Raw genomic sequence first — 19,499 nt, 5'->3', positions numbered from 1 at the left:
TTTAATTTAAAATAAATAAATGAGTAAAAATAAAAAAATTAGGATAAACTATTATACAATTTTATGACAGAAAACACATTCTATGTAACGCAGACCAAGTTACTTTAAACCTGTAGTGGTGCTGAGAAAAGCTACAGATCGTACCTCTGACAGTTGCTGAGTCTTTTCCCTCTCTCTCTCCCCAAGAAGGGAGGAGAGTTCCGGTTCCTCCCTACCACTCTGACCCCAGAGTGCTCACACGTTTGATGTTCTGCGTACGCCAAGGGGTCCCCCACCCCGGGGGTTGGAAAGTCAGTTCTCTCTTACCCGTAACCCCGGAAGAGAAGCAAAGCCACCTGCTGGCCTCCAGGGTGCTGGTGTTGAGCGTGTGTGGTCGTGGTCTGGAGGGCCGACTGTGTCCTCCGGCCGTGGACTCAGAGTCACCCGGCTCCAGACGGACGCACATCTGGGCCTCCACGGGACGTCCACCAGAGGCACATCGAGCGGCAGGGAGGGCGTTCGCTTTGAGCACGCAGCTCCGCTCCCCTGCGGCCGAGGCACCCGACTCCTCCCGCTCCGTCTCCAGACCAGGACGCTCCATGCAGGGCCGAGAACCCGCATTTAGCTGCCTTCTCTTCGACGTGATGCATCTGAACATTACAACACCAAGAGGGATGTAGCTGTCGGTACCTCTCCACGCAAACATCGGACTTCTGCACCAGGAGGCAGCGTGACAGGTACTCTGTAGTTTCCAGCGAGTTGGTCTCAGATGTAGATGAGCAGGATTTCCCGGGAAGGGGTGGAACCTTGTGGTGGGCTCGGCCCGAACCTGCCGGGGCATCGCAGGTGCCTTTGTGGCTGACTGTGGGTCCCACCTGCCCCTTCCCTATCCCACTGGCACCCCAGTCCAGGAGGGTCTATCCAAGCCTGCCCTCCCAGCAAGGGGCCTCGGGCTACACTCAGCCGACGTCCATAACGCTGCCTCTGAACTTGAGCCGCTGTGGCGTCCTCCTTGCTGCGAGAACAGCACCATGTTTGAACTCTCTCCCAGAAGCTCCTCAAGCCAGGAATCTCGTTCCCGTCGTGCTGGGGAAAGATGACGATGATGCTCGGACATGACGTATGCATAAATGGTAGATCTTGTTTAAAAAAAAAAAAAAACCGTCTGCAGAGCAAGGCGCTACAGTGATCACTCAGCGTGAGTAGTTGGAAACTTCTTTTCTGTGTTTCTCTGCGTAGTCTAAATTTTTGCAACGGAAATGTGTTAATGGCTCTGATTATAAGAACAGTGTATTTACTGGGTTAAGAAGGGCCCCCCGACAGATGTCTTAAGACCGTACTGGTTGCTGCAGTCTAATCTCAAGACGACATGCCTGTCACACTTCTGCTCTGTGCCTGCAGGGCCGGTGGATGAGAATGCCCCAGACGAGATCATGCCCAGACGAGATCATGGAGGGGGGGTGGGGGGTGGCCAGGCAGCCTCCACGTAGACGGGCCGTGTGACACCAATATGAGAAGGACCCAGCTCGGGGCATGCTGTCTCAGAAAATCAAAAGGGGCTTCCTGGAGGAGGCAGGGCATGCACTGTACCTGTTACTGCTGGACAGGACATGGAAGGCCTTTCAAGTAGAAGGAGCTCCAGGCACCTTAGAGCAGAGGAAACCAGGGGCCCAGAGGGCAGTGGTGATGGTCGGGCAAGGGGGAAGGCCGACACTCTTGCCACCGGGGGTGTGGTGACATGTGGGGTCAGCTCTGGGTGAAGTTCCAGATGGCAATCAGGAGAGCAGTGCATGGCAGGCCTCACAGGCATCAGGGGACACCACGGCCCCTACAGCCCTGACTTTGTCTGGCGGGAGCCCCCTAGGTCTGCAAAGACCTGCCTCCTCTTACAGCCTTTCCTCACCTTACTGCCCTGGGATGGTGGACTTTTCTGAATCCCTCCTTTGTCACTGAAGTTCGCCCAGCGCCCCATGCAGGGAACGGCCACAAGACCCGAGTTCCTGGCAGGGGAGATAGGCTGTGAGGAGTGCAGGCCCCAAGGAGATCACGGGGGCCTCACCTAGCACCCCGCTGTCCTCGAGGCCAGGACTGCATCACCGGCACCCTGGGGACCCATGAGAACGGAGGCGCCTTGCCCGGCGGAGAAGCCTGCTCGTCTCTGCATCCCGTGTTTTACATAATTAGGTAAGTCGCTTAACATCGCTGTGTCTTCTTAGAGAAGCTACTAATCCTTAGAGCTGACAGGACTCACTAATTAGTGTAGAACACTTAGAAAATATAAGGAATTCAGATGTGGAGTATAATTGGCCGGTCCTCCTGGTATTGACACTCAGGCCACAGCCCTGACAGGGCCGCGGGCCTGGCTTTGTCAAGACGCGTGGTGGTTTGAGGCCCAGACCTAAGCGAGAGGGGCCGTCCCGAGCCCCAGGGCCGCCCATGGCGTGTCCCGCGCTGCTTTGCAGGTGGAGGCAGGCGTGGGGTCGAGAGTGGGCGAACTGGTCGCAGTGGATTTGCCTTGCTAGCACACGACCTGGAGTCGGTGTGAGCAGCAGCTCGGGGAACCAGAGAGAGTGGGCCGGAGGGGCCTGGGGCTGGGCTGCAGATCACGAGTGGCCGAGAGCCACAGGCTGTCCCACGCAGACCTGTGTGATCCTCCTGCCATCTTGTGCCTGGAACGGAGCCCCAGCCGTGGCCTCAAAGTTTGCACCGAGGGCAGAGCTGGCACTCAGCCCTTTCTCCTGTGTCCCTCTTTAGGGGACAAATGCCACACTTCCTTCTCAGGTGGCAAGTTGCTCAGAAAGTAGATCCAAGCCCCAGACCTGGGCAGCACCTACCGTGAGTCCCAGGGACACCCGCGGCCACGTGTGGGTGTGGATTCTCCACTGGCGTTGGAGATAAGATGGCGATTGCGTGTCCTCTCTGGCGCGTCATTTCCTCAGGACGTATGGAGCCGTCAGCAAACCATTAATCTCTCTTTGAACCGCGGTGACAATGTTTACATTTAAGATCAAGATGACGGTTATTGGAAGAACTCCCCCAGAAGCTCTTCTCGCAGCTGGAAAAACACGGCAGCGGGTGAACAGAGAGAGCCGTTGCTGGGCCAGAAGTGACCACGAGGCGGTCCGGGAGACCCACACTTACAGAGGGCGCTGCCCGGGGAGGCAGGCATCTGACGGAAGCTTGTCCGCAGGTTGGAGCCGGCTTCGAGAACGGGGAAGCCTGAGCCACGCGGTTCGTGGCTGGGCATTCTGGCCACGTTTGCGGGAAACTGCTTTCGACAAACCAACTACAAGAAGTTTCTGAAAAGAAGTGTTTCTAGAATTTGTGCCCGGACAACACAGAAAAGAACCAGGGACTTGCAGAGGTGAAAAGCCAGCTTTCTGAGCATTCTGGGAACCTTCTGGCAAGTCCTTCATTTTAAGAGAGACCTCTGGGTGCCCTCCAACACCCTGCGGGGCCTTCCCCTGGGCATCGTCCATCTTGGCACTTTGCACACTGAGCGCTGAGACCCAACGCCTTGTAAGGTCTGGTCAAATGGCGGTCCCCGTGTTGGCACGACGGAGCCTTCTTTGTCACAGGCCTCTTCAGAGAGCACTTTAGTAAATACGGGACGTTACCAACAAAACGCTGACATTTTCATCCTTCATCAGAACTGGCGGCTGCGATCCTTACAACACGCCGTGATAGGTGGCATTTCCCCCAAGAAGGATTAGCGTTTTGCTCCCAAACAACCCAGCTATGAAGATGTGAAGCCCAAGGCCACCACCTCAACATCGGTCCTGATCCCACTGGGCAGCGAAGCTCTCCTACTTCTCATTCTAGAATCAACTCTTGAACACCCACAAATGTCCGTGCACGCTAAGAGCTGACTATGGTTAACGTTCCAGGAACCTGAAGAAGAGCCCCTGTAAGACCTGGAAAAGGGCAGTTAGTCTGTGCTGTGTGTGCAGTGACTTGGCACGGTCTTGTGGGGTTACCCTCTGGTGTCCTAGCCCAGCCATTTCTCCCCCAGGCACACTCCCCAGGGAGTCTGGTGTGTGCCCAGAAGCCAGGCCTGGGTGCAAGAGTGAAAACAGTGGTCAGTCCAGACACCCGTCCAGAGAAGGACAGGTGCATGCATAGTGGAAATCACACCACTTGGAGAGTGAGTAGAGCTCCGTGCCACAGTGTGGGCGAGTCTCGGGGTCACGAGTCCACAAAGCAGGCTGCGGGAGACTGCCTGGGGCACGGTACTAATTTTGTAAAGGTCACAAACAAGAGCTTTTTTATTATTAAGTTTATAAAAAGATTTATTTACTTCTAAGAGAGCGCACACGTGGGGAAGGGGCGGGGGGGGTGGGGGTTGTGGACAGAAGGTCTGAAGCGGGCTCTGCGCTGACAGCAGTGAGCCCGACGCGGGGCTCGAACCCACGAGCCATGAGAGCATGACCTGAGCCGAAGTCAGACACTCAACCGGCTGAACCACCCAGGTGCCCCTTTTATTAAGTTTTTAGATTAAATTCCAGTATAGTTAACATGCAGTGTTCTGTCAGTTTCAGGTGTGCAGTTTAGTGATTCAGCACTCGTATATATTGCCGAGTGTTCGTCATGACAAATGTACCTTGATCCCCGTCACCTGTTTCCCCTTTCCCCCCACCATCTGCCCTCTGGCAACCACCAGTTTCTTTTCTGTAATTAAAAGTCTGTTTCTTGGTTTCTGTCTCTCTGTTTTTCCTTTGCTTCTTTGCTTCTTAAATTTCACATATGAAGGGCGCCTGGGATGCCTTCAGTTGGTTGAGCATCCGACTCTTGATTTCAGCTCAGGTCGTGATCTCACAGTGCATGGGTTCGAGCCCCACGTGTGGCTCTGTGTTGAGCCTGCTTTGGAGTCTCTTTCCCTCCCCCTCTCTCTGCCCCTCCCCCATTCACACGTTCACTCATTCTCACCTGCTCTCTCTCAAAATAAACTCTTAAATTTCACATATGAGTGAAATTATATGGTATTTGTCTTTTCTCTGACTTATTTAATTTAGCATTACTCTCCCTAGCTCCATCCATGTTGTTGCAAATGGCAAGACTTCATTCTTTTTTGTGGCAGAATAACGTTCCATTGTATACATACACCACATCTTCTTTATCCATTCATCCATTGATGAACACTTGGGCTGCTTCCCTATTTTGGCTATTGTAGATAATGCTGCTTTATACAAACATTGTGGTGCATGTATCTGTTTGAATCAGTGTTTTTGTACTTTTTGGGTAACCGCCCAACCACCTAGTAGTGCGGTTGCTGGAAAGCAGAGTAATTTTACCCTCTAATTTCTGGAGACCCTCTATACCATTTTCCAGAGTGGCTGCACCAGTTTGCATTCCCATCAACAGTGTAAGAGGATTCCCCTTTCTCCACGTCCTCGCCAACACTTACGACTTCTTGTGTTTCTGATTTGAGCCACATCCTGACAGGTGTGAGGGAAGGTCTCATCGTGGTTCTGATTTGCATTTCCCTCATGATGGGTGATGTCGAGCATCTTTTCATGTGTCTCTTGGCCATCTGGACGTCTTCTTTGGAAAGATGTCTGCTCATGTCTTCCCATTTTTTTTATTTAAAAAAAATTTTAATGTTTATTAATTTTTGAGAGACAGAGAGAGACAGAGCTTGAGTAGGGAAGGGACAGAGAGAGAGAGAGGTAGACACAGAATCCGAAGCTGGCTCCAGGCTCTGAGCTGTCCGCATAGAGCCCGACACGGGGCTTGAACTCACAAACCACAAGATCATGACCTGAGCCGATGTCGGATGCTCAACCGACTGAGCCACCCAGGCGCCCCTTGTCTTCCCATTTTTTAATTGCATTGTTTCTTGGGTTGTAGAAGTTCTTTATATGTTTTGGATACTAAACCCTTATTGGATATGTTATTTGCAAATACCTTCTTCCATTCACTAGGGTGCCTTTTAGTTTTGTTGATTGTTTCCTTCGCTGTGCAGAAAGTTTCTATTTTCATAAAGTCTCAATAGTTTGTTTTTGTTTATATTTCCCTTGCCTCAGGAGACATAAGTTGCTGCGGCCGGCATCAGAGAAATTACTGCCTATGCTCTCTCCTAGGATTTTATGATTTCAGGTTTCATACTTAGGTCTTTAATCCATTTTGAGTTTGTTTTTGTGCGTGGTGTAAGAAAGTGGTCCAGCTTCATTGTTTTGCATGTAGCTGTCCAGATTTCCCAGCACCATTTGTTGAAGAGACTTTTTCCCATTGCGTATCCTTGCCTTGTCAAAGATTAATTGGCCATAGAAGTGTGGGTTTATTTCCGAGTTGTCTACTGTATTCCATTGATTTGCATGTCCATTTTTGTGCCAGTACCATACTGTTCTGATTACTACAGCTTTGTAGGATAAGTAAAGTCTGGAATTATGGTACCTTCAGTTTTATTTTTCTTTTTCAAGATTGCTTTAGCCACTTAGGGTCTTTTGTGGTTCCATGCAAATTTTAGGATTGCTTGTTCTAGTGCTGTGAAAACTGTTGTTATTTTGATAGAGATTGCATTAAATTGCTCTGGGTAATATGAATATTTTAACAATAGAGCAGGGAATGTCTTTCCAGTTGTTGGCATCATCTTGAATTTCTTTCATCGGTGTTCTGGTTTTCAGAGTACAGGCCTTTCCCCTCTTTGGTTAAGTTTATTCCTAGGTATCTTATTGTTTTTGGTGCCATTGTAAACTGGATTCTTCTCTTAATTTCAGTTTGCACTGCTTCATTATCAGCATATAGGAATGCAACAGATTTCAGAACATTGATTTTGTATCCTGTGACTTTACTGAATTCATTTATCAATTCTAGTAGTTTTTTGGTGGAGTCTCCAGGGTTTTCTGTATATGGTATCTTGTCATCTGCAAAGAGTGAACGCTTTACGTCTTCCTTACCAATTTGAATGCCTTTCATTTCTTTTTGTGGTCTAATCGCTGTGGCTAGGACTTCCAGTACTGCGTTCGATAAACTTCAAGTCTTGAGGGATATATGTTGCTTTAAATATCTATGCACACATACAACCACCTATGCACACACACATATGAACATGCACGTGTACATAATAAAACCTTTTCAAAGGGAAAAAGGGGATGATAAATACTCAGTTGTTGCCTCTGGGGCAAAGGAAGAAAGATAGAATATTGTAGGAAACTTCGACGTTCAGCCACACTCAGGTCCTGTCCTATGTTGTTCCACTTAGGCTGGCTGGTACATTCACCAGTATCCTTACAATAGTTCGTGAACATATGTGTCGCATTTGCTTCTTTGCATCACGTATTCCATATTTGAACATTTTAGGCAAGTTGTTAAAGGCTGTCATTCAGTGCGGTTGAAAACTCATGTCTACCACTATGAGCTTTACAGCCTCTGAATAGATTTTTCTGAGACTGTGATATAAACAGATACTACTTTTTTTAGTATTAGGTAATGAATTGCGTCAACATTTGGAAGATCGGCCTCAGTGAACCCGATTTCCAAATGACCAAAATCACACATTGGTCAGAGAACCTTTTATAGCACAAGATGGACTGGTGAGGTCAGGGCAGTGGAAGCTCATGGACAGGGTTTCAGATTCTGCTCTGTAGCTGAACTGGAAGAAACTCCCACTTGTACAGTTCGGATGTAGGATCAAAGCAGAATATCCACAGTTCTCTGAAAAAAGCTATTACAATACTCCCTCTTTTCAACTATGTGTCCTTTCCCGAGTGTAAAGGTGAGCAGAGCTCATGCTCTGGCAGCTAGAGCTGGGGACAGGGCCAAGGGGTGGAGACGGGGCTGAGGGCTGGGGACGGGGCCGTGAGGGCTGGGGACGGGCCGTGAGGGCTGGGGATGGGGCTGAGGTCTAGGGACGGGCCGTGAGGACTGCGGACGGGGCCGTGAGGGCTGGGGATGGGGCCGTGAGGTCTAGGGACAGGGCCGAGGGCTGGGGACGGGCTGTGAGGGCTGGGGACGGGGCTGAGGTCTAGGGACGGGCCTTGAGGACTGGGGACGGGGCCGTGAGGGCTGGGGATGGGGCCGAGTCTCATTCAGAAGTGACACCTGAAGACGTGACTCTGTGTGGTTAGGTGCTGGAGCTTATTCCCTGATAAACTAATCTTCCCAGGAGCACATCTCTGTCCCCTTTTTATGTCATGCTGTGACCTCCCGAGCACCATCCTGGTGTGGGGATAGCACCCAAGTTGTTATTAAGCTGCACTGTGTGGTGAGTCAGAGATGGACGGATTCCACACCAGCTTCCATCCTTGCACGTGAGGATTAAAACGCCACCACTAAAAACGAAATAGATTTTAAAGAACCCGAGTTACAGATGGATGGAGCGTTCAGTGTCCTGATGTTTCCTGGGCTGGCGGGAGACACTGGCAGCTGTCGGCCGGCGGTTCTGGTTTTCCCACTTTGTGCCCGTGAGTGGTTTCTAACCAGGCCCCCTTAAAACGTGTTATTGTTAGAAAATAAGCCAAGAAACAAGGGATAGTAATTTAGTACTAGGAAGTTAATTCTGGGCACCTCTGACCCTCCCGCAGTCACGTGGCTATTGATTTTCAATACCGTGAGGTGGCGTGGCACCCTAAGCGTGGGGTTCAGCAGATTCCGAACACTTTCTCCCTTATCAGTCGAGTCCCTGAGTACTTGAGTATTAAGACAGCAAATGTCCACAGTTAACGGCGTGTCACATGGCAGCTGGCCGGACGTGCCAATTTTCTAATGAAGCGGGTTGTTGGCAAACACACCAGTCATCGTATATTGAAGGAGATCTTCTTTTGTGTATATCCAACACTCGCGAGTGCTTCGAGAGATACCAGTTACATCACTGTCTGAGGGCCAGGCACCAAGGGAGAGCCATCCACAAGCCGCCGAGACAGAAACAAGCAAACCCAGAGTTAAAAGCAAGACGGGGCTGGGTTTGGTGAGAGGTGTCAGAAATATTTTTTCCAGTTGTGCTTGATGGAGGAAATATCCTGAATACAGACAGTGGCTCCGACACCCTTGTTTCCTCTGCAGAAAGAGGCATCTTGGTAATTCCTCACTCCCAGCTTAGCTCACTCTCTATAGGGAAGACTCGGTATCGTTTTTCTTAATATCGAAGAAAGGAAAACAGTCGATGCCTTTTGGGTCTGAACCAGCATGCGGCCGGCCTGTCACTCATCGGCCCTGGCATGTCAACCTGGTGAGTCAACAGACAGACCAGACCCTCCAGTCTCTCGGACAGCCCGATCCCTTTACACCAGGCAAGCGCTTGCCCCCACACTCCTCCCCCTACTGCTAATAAATTATGGTTGCCATCTTGTATTGATTATTGAAAATGTTATGTCCGTGGGAAGAAAATGCCGTTGCTTTAAATATCAACATTACTAGGGATTTTAAAGTTATTTTTTACAGAGACGCATGTGATAAAAATGTTTAAGCAATCGAAAGGAGTGAGGGGAGCAAAATTATTAAATAACAAAAAAATCAATCCTCGGTTCGGTCTGGCCAGACAAGCGTTTCCCGGCTCAGGTAAGTAGTTTAAAGTCAGACACGTCTCACGCTGGACTTTTTACAGGAATGGAGAAATTTATAATGAAATTCAACAAGGAAACGGGAAAAACAGCCAAATCCGTGCAGCAAAGTGGTTAATGGGATCATTAGCCTACCCGCTGTATTTTTTTGGACACTGTGTGCCTGTGCCGTGGTGCTCGAGACCAGATTGCGGGAACAGGCTGACAGTTAGCAGCTAACTCAGCAGTGCTGGGTACAAACTGCCATCTTCCTGTGGATTTACAGCTGCCACTTCTGCTACTTCAATTAGTTCTATAGCACACAGATGTTGCTTAAATGTTGCTGCTAATGATACTGCAATAAGCCTAAGATTCATGCCATATTTTGAGGCACGTAAATTTCTCAAGTGGCACAATTAAAGTGGAAATATTAGGTGGGGAGAACTTGGCAGTCTCTCCTACTTGGAAGGCACACCCGCTATGCAATAATGGGTCAAAAATTCATTCAAGTTTTACTGCTGTTCCGAGTTTTAAAAGACTTTTCACAGTTGAATGCAAAGTAGTAAAAACCAGGGTATTAGGAAATGAGAATGCAGTTCTGTTATTCAGACATGACTTTTAATTTCAAATTGGAATCACATGCTCACTTTTCTGGATGGGACCAAAGGGAAAAGGCGCAGGCTGAAGAGCGCTCGTCTTGAAGGTCAGAAGTCCCGAGTGCGGGTGAATTCATGGCCAGGCCGCAGCGCCGTCAGGCCCGCCCGTGACTCTGGGATGCACCTCGGTCCCCTCACACCCGGAGAAGCCTGGCTGGCCGCCGCCGAGCGCCTGAGCAGACAGCCCGCCGTCGGCTCTACCCACGGGCTCCCAAACCACAGCCCCGGGGCGCCGCCTGGGACACGCACGCGTGTACAGGCGCGCACTCGGGCCCACGCGTGCGTGTGGCCCCTCGGGGGCACAGGTGCACCTCTGACGCGGGCAGACGCGTGGGCTCCAGGCCTGTCGGGAAGCTCCGCTGGAGTGTCTTCCTCCTCTGTAGCCCTTTGTCATCCCGACGCAGCACCCTGCCTGCAGCCAAACTTCTCTTCCACGGGAAAGCTCTCCTTTGGAGAACAGCTGCTGTCTGGTTACCAAACACGCTTTTGGTTTTCTCACACACCGCCTTAAAGGGCAGGCGGTTCTGCGGTGGGGCCCGCGCCCGCTCGGCCCTGGGGCGTCCGGGTCTTTGTGCGGGCCAACGCACCCCATTCGAGCCTATCGACGTGAACCGTCCGCCCGGTGACTCCACGGAAGCTCGTCGGCATCCCGCGCTCCTGCCGCCCCCGTCAGAATTGGAGGCCACGCGTGGCTCTCGGCCCGTGGCCCTGCTGGAGGACGGACACGACAGCGAGCCCTGTCCAGGTCCCCGCGCTGTGACACTGTTCGGGATGAATCCGCGTTGGTAGCGGAGGCTGTCCGCGGTAGGCGTCTCGGCCAATGTCGTCGTGCAGCTATCCGCCAGGTGCTCGTCTTCCTCCTAAATGATGCAGGCCTTCGAGTGCCGCCTCCCCCAGACGCCCCAGGGTTCCCAGTGGCTTGCAATCCAGTCAGCGGCGGCATCCCTGTCTCTCTCTCTGTCCGCACCTCCCTCTTGGCTTTCTTCTCCCCGCTCCTGCCCACCGCTCTGTGCCTGGAGCGCTCAGATTATTTACAACGAATCTTACAGATGTCAGTATTGTCTTGTTGTGAAGCAAAAAGGACAATGAGTTCCCGCTGACCCCAGTACAGTGGATCTCGCCGGAGCACACTATGTATTTTATACTGGCAGTGAAAAGCCTACATGTAATTGAGAGCAAGAGAGAAATGTCAGTGTAGCATTTTTGTCGACACTGCACTCGGCGTGGAGGGAAGCCCAGGGCCTGGCGAGCAGGGGCTGCGGTGGCCGAGCCCCTCCGCGGGAGCCGGGAAGTCAGCGAGGGAGGGGTGGCGGAATTAACGTGTTGGGATTTTCCACCTAATGACCTGTTCCCGGAACTGGAGGGCCACGAGGAGAAGTCCGCCGCGCGGTTCCCCGTTTGCGCAGACAGACCCGGAACTGGAGCCCATCTGCCAACTCAGATCTGTTTTTCCAGGTCTTTACTGTCTCCCATAATGCTTAATGTACTGTTTGTATATGTTGTCCTTGCACTATATTTGATGTGCTCGCGTATATTTTATTCATCTCTGGCTTCTGACGAAGGCAGGCTCCCAGCAAAACCGAGAACCATTATTTGCCACCATCAATCAAGTGTCTACACAGCTGGCACCTCACGGGACGGACTTGATTTTAAGCACAAAACGGAACTCTGGCTCTTTGGGGCCATTTCATTCTCCGTCCCTGGTGTCGGTTGTGATGTCTGGACGCTGGAGTGCTGGCCCACCCGGGGAGGGGGGGCAGCGGCCGCACCAGAGAGCTACCTTCTCCGTCAGACCCTTCTCGGGGACCCCCGAGCTGGGCAGCTGGAGCTCTCTGGCTTCTTAGGGTTTAAAAGCAAACAAAGGGAATCCTATTGTGGCGTGAATGATAGACACAGACGAGGCAAGCTCAGGAGCTCACCCACGTCGCTCCGGGAGAGAGGCAGTGTGTGTGAGGGCGCAAGCCCCAGGGTGCCACGTGTCCACACAACGTGGTCCACACAACACCAACCCCCCCCCCCACCCCGCACCAGTCCTGAAGATGGTGTAGACACTGGGGGTGCAGACAGTGCCCCTTGTGCTGAAGCTCCAGCCCTTTCCTGGGCACCAAAGCCACATCCAGAACATTCTGGCCCTGGGAAGGGAGGGTCTCAACTGCACGAGATGCCTGCTGGCTTCTCGCCGCCACAGCTGTGTTTGCGGACGCCTCTTTTCTCACCTGCAACCCGTGGTGTGATATCTTTGCCTTCTCGGCTGTGTTGTTTGTAGCGGATATTAGACAGACACACCTTTTCTCTAGGGCTGGCCTCGTGTCCCGGAGCAGACAGTGCTTCCTAAGCTCTGAGCTCCGCAGAGGCGGAGGCCAACACCCAGCGTGGCCTTGGGGACGCAGATCCCGGCCTTGACCGCGTTCTCTCCAGTGGGGCTCCCCGGGCTGGGCATTGTCCATGGTTAGAGCGCAGGTTCGTGCGTGCGTCTGTGTGTGTGCCCGTAGGGACGCTGGTGCTGTTTCCAAGTTCAGGTGAAGGGGACGTGGAGGTTAAGCAGAGGAATGACAAAGGCATCCGCTTCCCCTGGTAGCAGGTATTTAGCAGATGGGGAAATATTAGCAGATGGGAAATCAGCAGATACATTTAGATCAAGATGCAAATTTAAAAGCCGCCGACCCCTGTACAAATATTCACGCTGAACGTGTCCACTCCCATCAGCTACCTTCTATTTTTGATGAGCACATACAACTGTTCTTCCTACAAAGTCTTGTAAACCTTGAGCAAAGAAAACTCCACGCTTGAGAAGAAATTCATTGTGACCTGAGTTTCAGCATTAAAGTAGAAGAAAGCTTCCCAATCCTGTCAACTTTTGGACTCTTGTGTTGCAAGTCCTTTTATGAGGAAGTTTTTAACACCAACTAACTGGTGCTTCAAAAGAAAAAAGGTTTCCTTTCCCTCCTAGATAGCTCATATTGAAACTTCTATAGTGAAGCAATTTAAAAATGCAAGTCTAACCATGTGATAATTTCCAATACAAAAAAAAAAAAAAAAAAAAAAAAAAAAACCCAAAAACAAAACAAAAGACACCGAATAACAAAAGTCCTACCTGGGTCCCAGCAAGCAACCTTCTGTACGGACCACAGGGTCCTGGGCCAGCCATGTTATCTTGCTGGACAGTTGTTTCCTCTGCATTAAAATCCCAGCTACACCTCGCATCTGCACAGAGCCGTGCCAGCCATGCAAGGTGAGGACCCTTCCACCCGTTCACAACAGGGAAACTGAGGCTTGGATTTAAAACTTGCCAAGACCTGTGGATTGTAGCAGCAGATGGGGAGCTCAAATCAGGCCTTTTGTCACTGAAGTCTCAAGTTTTCTCCAAAGGAATTGAACTGGGCACTTTTCAAAGGGACCTACAATCTACAAAACACAATTGCTGCCTTATACACCGGTTAATTAATTCATTCTTCCAGCAAAAGGTTTGAGTGTCTGCCACGTGCTGAAGACTGTTCTGGGCTCTCAGGATGTTAACTGGGTGGGACAGGTGTATTGCCGCCCCGGTGGGGTTTAATTCTAGTGGAGACTATCCTAAGAGGAAAGTGAGACCACTTCAGATCACAGAGTGGTGTAGAGATAGAGCAGGGAGTGCTTTCAGCAGGTGATGAAATCTACATGTCTCCAAAGATGCCCTTGACCTCCAGAATGAATGACCCCGCTGTCCTTCCAAGGACTGGGTCTGCCCATGTGGACTTGATAACCATGGTTCAAGCGAGAGACTCAAGTACTTGAAAAAATTGGCCTTGGGCTTTTATTCCACACTGAAACATTAGACAAGAGTATGGAACCCACCTACGTTGCCTCCTACGGAAATATGTCACGCTGTTGTGCAAGGAAGTCATGCGAGGAAGTCACCCAAATTTCAGTCCCTGATGGATTCTGCTCTGTTGTTTAGAGAGCGGGTTCCAGTGGGGTCTGCTTCTGCAGCCTCAGCTTTGAGGGCCCACGTGGCAGGTGTCAGAAGGGCAAGCAAAGCACAGCTCTCTCAGGAGCCCAGAACAGGAGAGAGTGAGGCTCCTTGCAGACTGTGAGCCAGAACCCTGCAGACTTGCCCCAGTCCGTCACACTCCTGAATGGCTCCCTGTCACCTGCCTCTCCGCAGCACTGCTGACTGCTGGAGCGATCTTCCCATGGCGAGTGTGTGTGTGTGTGTGTGTGTACGCGCGCACGTGTGTACACACCGTTTTGGCTCTCTTTACATTTAACTCCCATGTAGTGAAAATTTTAATAGAGCAGATTTGGAATAGTAATAATTCTTGTGCTAAAACCTGACAAAGATGTTAACAAGAAAAATATTCGTAAACCAAAATCTTTCATGAACATAGACGCAAAAAGAATTTTTTTCACAAAATATCACCTGGTGAAAACCAAGCAATAACAAATATCCCCAGAATGCAAGGTTGGTTCAGTGCCGAAAATTGATATAATTTGCCATATTGACAAAATAAAGGAAGAAATAAAGATCATCTCAATAGATGCAGAAGATCATTTGAAAAAATTCAACATTCATTAAAACAACTCTCTGCAAGGTAGGAATAAAAAGGAACATTCTCATTCTGATGAAAAGCATCTTTGAAGAGTGCATAGCTAACTACTTAAAGGTGAAATGTTACAGGTTTTTCCCCCAAGATGACAAGCAAGGCAGTATGTCTGCTGTATTTCTGTTCAGCGTTTATCTTAACCTCTAGCCTGTGCAGTGAAACGAGGATAGCCAAACTCGTCGCGATGGAAAGGAAGGAAAAGTCTCTAATTTGCAGGTAGCTTGAATGTACACTTATGAAATCCTAATGAACCAACAAGTAGAAACTATCAAAATAATGTGAATTTAGCAAGGTCATGGATGTAAGGCCAACATACAAAAAATCAATGGCATCTCTATATATTATCAGCAAACAAGTGGAAACAACTGGAAAAGTCAAAAGTAATACATTTTATAACGACATTAAAAAACAAAATACTTAGAAGTAGACTGAATGAATAGTGTGCAAGACCTCTATTCTGAGAGCTATAAAATGTTTCTTAATGAGAGTGAGGGCCTAAATGAACATCCTTTGTTTATGGATTGGAAAATTCATATCGTTAAGATGTCAGTGCTCCGAAAACTGATCTAAAATTTCAAAGCAATCCCAGCAGGAATTATAATCCCAGAGGGCTTTTGTAGAAGTTGACTATTTTTTGAATTGCATTTAGAAATGCAAAGAGTCTAAGGAGAAAGAACAATCTGAAAAAAACAAAACAAAACAAAACAAAAACAGAAAAATAATGCCGGGAGATTTTAGCAGTCATATTCATAATAATTAAAAAATTGGAAACAGGGTGTGCCTGGGTGGCTCAGTTGGTTAAGCAGCCAAATTCAGCTTGGGTCATGGTCTTGCAGTTCATGAGTTCGAGCCCCGCGTCGGGCTCTGTGCCGACAGCTCAGAGCCTGGAGCCCATTTCGGATTCTGCGTCTCCCTCTCTCTGCCCCTCCCCCGCTCACACGCGGTCTCGCCTTCAAAAATAAATAAACGTTAAAACAATTTGTTTTTAAACTGGAGACAACCTAAATGGCAGCCAACAGAAGAATGGATGAAAGGAAGGATAAATTTGTAGGGTATCCATTCAACGGACCACTACTCAGCAATAAAAATGAACCATCTATATGTGCAAGTAGCAAGAGGGCAAACACAGAAGAATACACACGCTGTCATTTAGATGATGCAGACCCAATCCATGTTGAAAATTTCAGAAGGCTGGTTTCCTGGAGTGGGGGGGTGGGTCAACTGGGAAGGGGCAGGAGGGAGCTTCATGGGGTGATGAAAGATCTTTATCTTCGTGGCGATGTAAGTGAATGAATGTGTCATTTGTCAACCATGTACAGTTAAGATTTGTGTGTTTCAGAGTATGTAAATTTTACCTGAAAGGGAAGTGACTGGGGGGGAGGGGGGGGGGCGGGGAAGGGACATAAGTGAAGCAAGGCTGGTGGGGTGGCAGGATGTGGAAGCCGGATCATAGGTGTATGGGGCTCATTGTGGTATTCTGTTTATAGATGTTTGAAATTCCCCATGAGAAAATGTTCAGGTTTTTTTTTAATGTTTATTTATTTTGAGAGAGTATGTGCATACGCAAGTAGGGGAGGGTCAGAGAGAGAGAACCCCGAGCAGGCCCCGTGCTGTCAGTGCAAAGCCCAAGGTGGGGCTTGATCCCGCGAACCGTGAGATAATGACCTGAGCCGAAATCAAGAGTCAGACGCTTTATCTACTGAGCCCCCCCGGCGCCCCTCGTTTTTAATTTAGCACATGAAAAAAATGTAAGCTCAAACATTCTGATCAAGTTTCAGTTTAAGTGCAAGGCTTAATGTGCTTCCCCCCAAATATTTTTATTTTTAGAGTCACTGCTATTGTATCTGGTGAGCTGAGCTGAGTGTCACCATCTTTGGGTGTTGGTCTCGGAGGGTGTCCCTTGCTTGGTCAGTGGTCCCTCTCCTTTACCAGGAGCCTCTAAACCGAAATGGTGTCTGGAAATGATTTGCTTGATAATCTTTTTACAGATTTTCTTAAACCCCGGTGTTTCCTGACCTCTTTCCCGAGGCAGTAGCAATATCTTCCCTGTGTTTGTTAAGAGGTGTGTTGACTGCAAGCTACATACGTGCCCGACGGTCACCAGCCCTGGAAGGGGACTGAGGAGGGAGCAGATTCTCTGAAAACCAGACAGCTCCCAAGGTCTTTGGGTGATTTATTTTAAGGAACAACCCCTAAAGATGGGGGTGACAAAATAAAATCAGCTTAGAAGTAAGTACATCTTGCCGTTTCCCACCCGCTAAATAAGCCAGCGAGAAAAGTGGGGGAAACGCAGACCGCATCGGCCACCAGCAGAGTCGTGCCATCAGCCACAGAGGGTGAGACACTCCCGTCCGGCGAGCCCACTGTGCCAGGCGTCCTCCCCTGAGGCGGCAGCAGCCTCGGCGGGGACGTGGGTCTGGCTGGCCTTGCTTCGTGCCCGGTGCGGCCGGCGTGGCGGAGAAGGCCCCGGGGAACCTGCCTGTGGCCCCACCCCCCAGCTTACCAGGTTTCTGACTTCGGTAAATGGTTTCATCCCTGACCTCTTCTGTGTAATTGGTGAATTTTAAATGGGCACCATATGTTCTTTTTCGCAACCTCAGGAAAGGTTCTCTGGGCTCGCTGCATTAATACAACCCACGTTTACACTGAGTCGTTTTACTTTTATTTTTAACTGAAAAGGCCTTCCTTTGGATGTTTTGCGCGCGTGGGGCTATTTCTGAATTAAACCCTAATGTGGCTGCAGTTCACCAGATAGCCGATGCTGTTGGGATTGATGACATTTTGATGTTGTCGATGGTAATATTTTTGTGTAGGTTTTAACGTTTACTGGTCTACCCATCCAAATGCCGGTATATTGTTGCAGGAATTAACCGATGACAGGTTGTGTGCTTTGTAACTCAAACAGCCATTCCTAAAGATAAGTTTATGGGGGAGAAAAAGAAGGGAGCTTTGAGAAACCACCGGGACATTAGCAAGTGGCTGAAAGACTTCAGGGCAGCCTGGGGCCACCGCAGCCACCCAGGGCCAGTCCACGCTAGTGGGTGTGTGAGAGGTCCTCCCAACTAGACCTAGGGTGGAGAGCGGCCCCGACCCTTGACCTCGGGCAGAGAGACCCAGAGGGATGGGAGTAGGTGGAAGGTGGCCAAACGCTGTGCAGTCAGGAAGCCTCTACAGATTCTGTGACCTTTGGAAACCACCTGTCAGGCCCTGCAGGAAGGGTAACCTGTTCCAAACGCTACCGTCGTCTGTGACCTGCCTGGGTGTGGACTTTGCTGGGTTCAAGGTGCTCTTGGGGCGGGCGGCTTCTGTTCTGAGCTGCAGGCTCGGCAGCCATTCTCGCTCAGGGCAGAGCTCCCCTCCAGCAGCACGAGGGACACAGGCCAGCCTGGGAAGCCCCGGGGGGTTCAGGTTAGGGGTTCTGCTGCCCTTCCTGGGCCTCTAGGGGCCTGCCTGGCGGGACTCGCCCACACCCGCTACCAGCACACTGGGGATGCGCCGTGGATCCCATTCCCAGCATGTGGAACGGCTGAGCAGGAGACCGCACGGTCCCGGTTTGCCAAGCGAGGCACCCCAGCAGGTAGGCGCTGTGCGCTGGGAGAGGGCACTCACCTTCCGAGTTTGCACTGTTCCATTTGTCCCCGTGGAAATGTAAGCCCTTTAATTATTTTTGAAGACAGATCGAACTTATTTCGGGGAAGAACCAGCTCAGGAGTAGCAGAGGGCCCCTAGAGAAAGCTTCGGCACCTCCTTTCCAGCAGAGTGCGTGTTTGTTATTTTTGCCGTGATTCCTACTGTTTCTCTTTATTAATGCAACACAGAACTTTCTTCCAGGAAAGTGAGGCCATAAACCATTTCAATTCTATTGTTTATTTGTCGGAAGAAAAAAAAAAATAGAGTCTTCCCCGAAATGCTCAGAAGCCTGCTGCTCTCTGTGTGGGGAACCCTGGGTGGGGACGGCCCAGGAGCACAGGCCACTTCCCACTGAATGCAGGCACAGCCACCCTAGGTGACGCAGGCTGCGTCCAGGGGCTTGGATGCAAAGAGTGAAGCGCCCGGGGCGGACTAGACCAAGGCCTGAGTCCTGTGAGGTGCACAGGGCCAACCAGCGGGGTCTCCTGGGAAGGCCAGCTATTCCCCTCGCGCAAGTGACTCGCGGAGGGTGGGTTGAGTGATGTGTTCAAGCAAGTGCCCCCCCCCCGCCCCCGCTCAAGGCTATAGCTTTCCTCCCAAGCCTCCAAGGTGCAGGCCAGCAGGTGCATGTCAGGAGTGGGGGAGGGCAGCGGTACAGAGGGAGTACAAGACCATCCCTGAGGCCCGCGGTGGTAGGGTTTGACAGAACTAGGTTAGTTCACAGGCTTTCAGTGTGTCATTTAGTGAACTTTGAAAACACATACCTGTGTGACTAACACCCCAGTCAAGAGACAGAACTTTTCTTGAAACAGGTATCTGTATATCGATGTTCACAGCGGCGTTATTCACAATAGCCAAAACTTGGAAGCAACCTCAGATGTCCAGTGACGGGTGAAGGGATAAACAAAATAGTGATTCATCCACACAACGGAATGTTACTCAGCTTCCAGCCGTACAGTGGTCTCAACTAAGAAATTAACTGGTAAATACCATTAACTATGGCTTCACTCCGGTTTCTCCACCAACGTTGTTCTGTTCCAGGATCCAGTCCGTTTGCTTGTCACACCTCCTTGGTCTCCTCCAACCCGTGACAATTTCTTACACTTCCTTTTCGTTTGCGACCTTGACTCGTTAACCTTTTTAGTTTTGTTCTTGAACCTCACAACCTCGAAAAA

At 50.2% G+C, this 19,499-nt stretch overlaps 1 long non-coding RNA gene across 1 annotated transcript in view; it reads left to right on the top strand.

The window, feature by feature from the left end:
• The window catches only part of LOC132684752 (uncharacterized), a 57,923-nt gene that overhangs the window by 2,115 nt on the left and 36,309 nt on the right, over positions 1-19,499 (top strand). The window contains exons 2-4 of the long non-coding RNA XR_013550604.2: positions 187-716; positions 1,031-1,177; positions 2,066-2,163. This is a non-coding gene — a long non-coding RNA (uncharacterized LOC132684752). The remainder of the gene's footprint in view (positions 1-186; positions 717-1,030; positions 1,178-2,065; positions 2,164-19,499) is intronic.

This window comes from Panthera onca, chromosome D2 (genome assembly GCF_046562875.1).
Source record: "Panthera onca isolate mPanOnc1 chromosome D2, mPanOnc1 haplotype 2, whole genome shotgun sequence".
In the NCBI taxonomy this organism is placed as follows: Eukaryota; Metazoa; Chordata; class Mammalia; order Carnivora; family Felidae; genus Panthera; species Panthera onca.
Note: the sequence above shows the minus strand (reverse complement) of the source record. Positions and strands in the feature narration are given on the sequence as shown.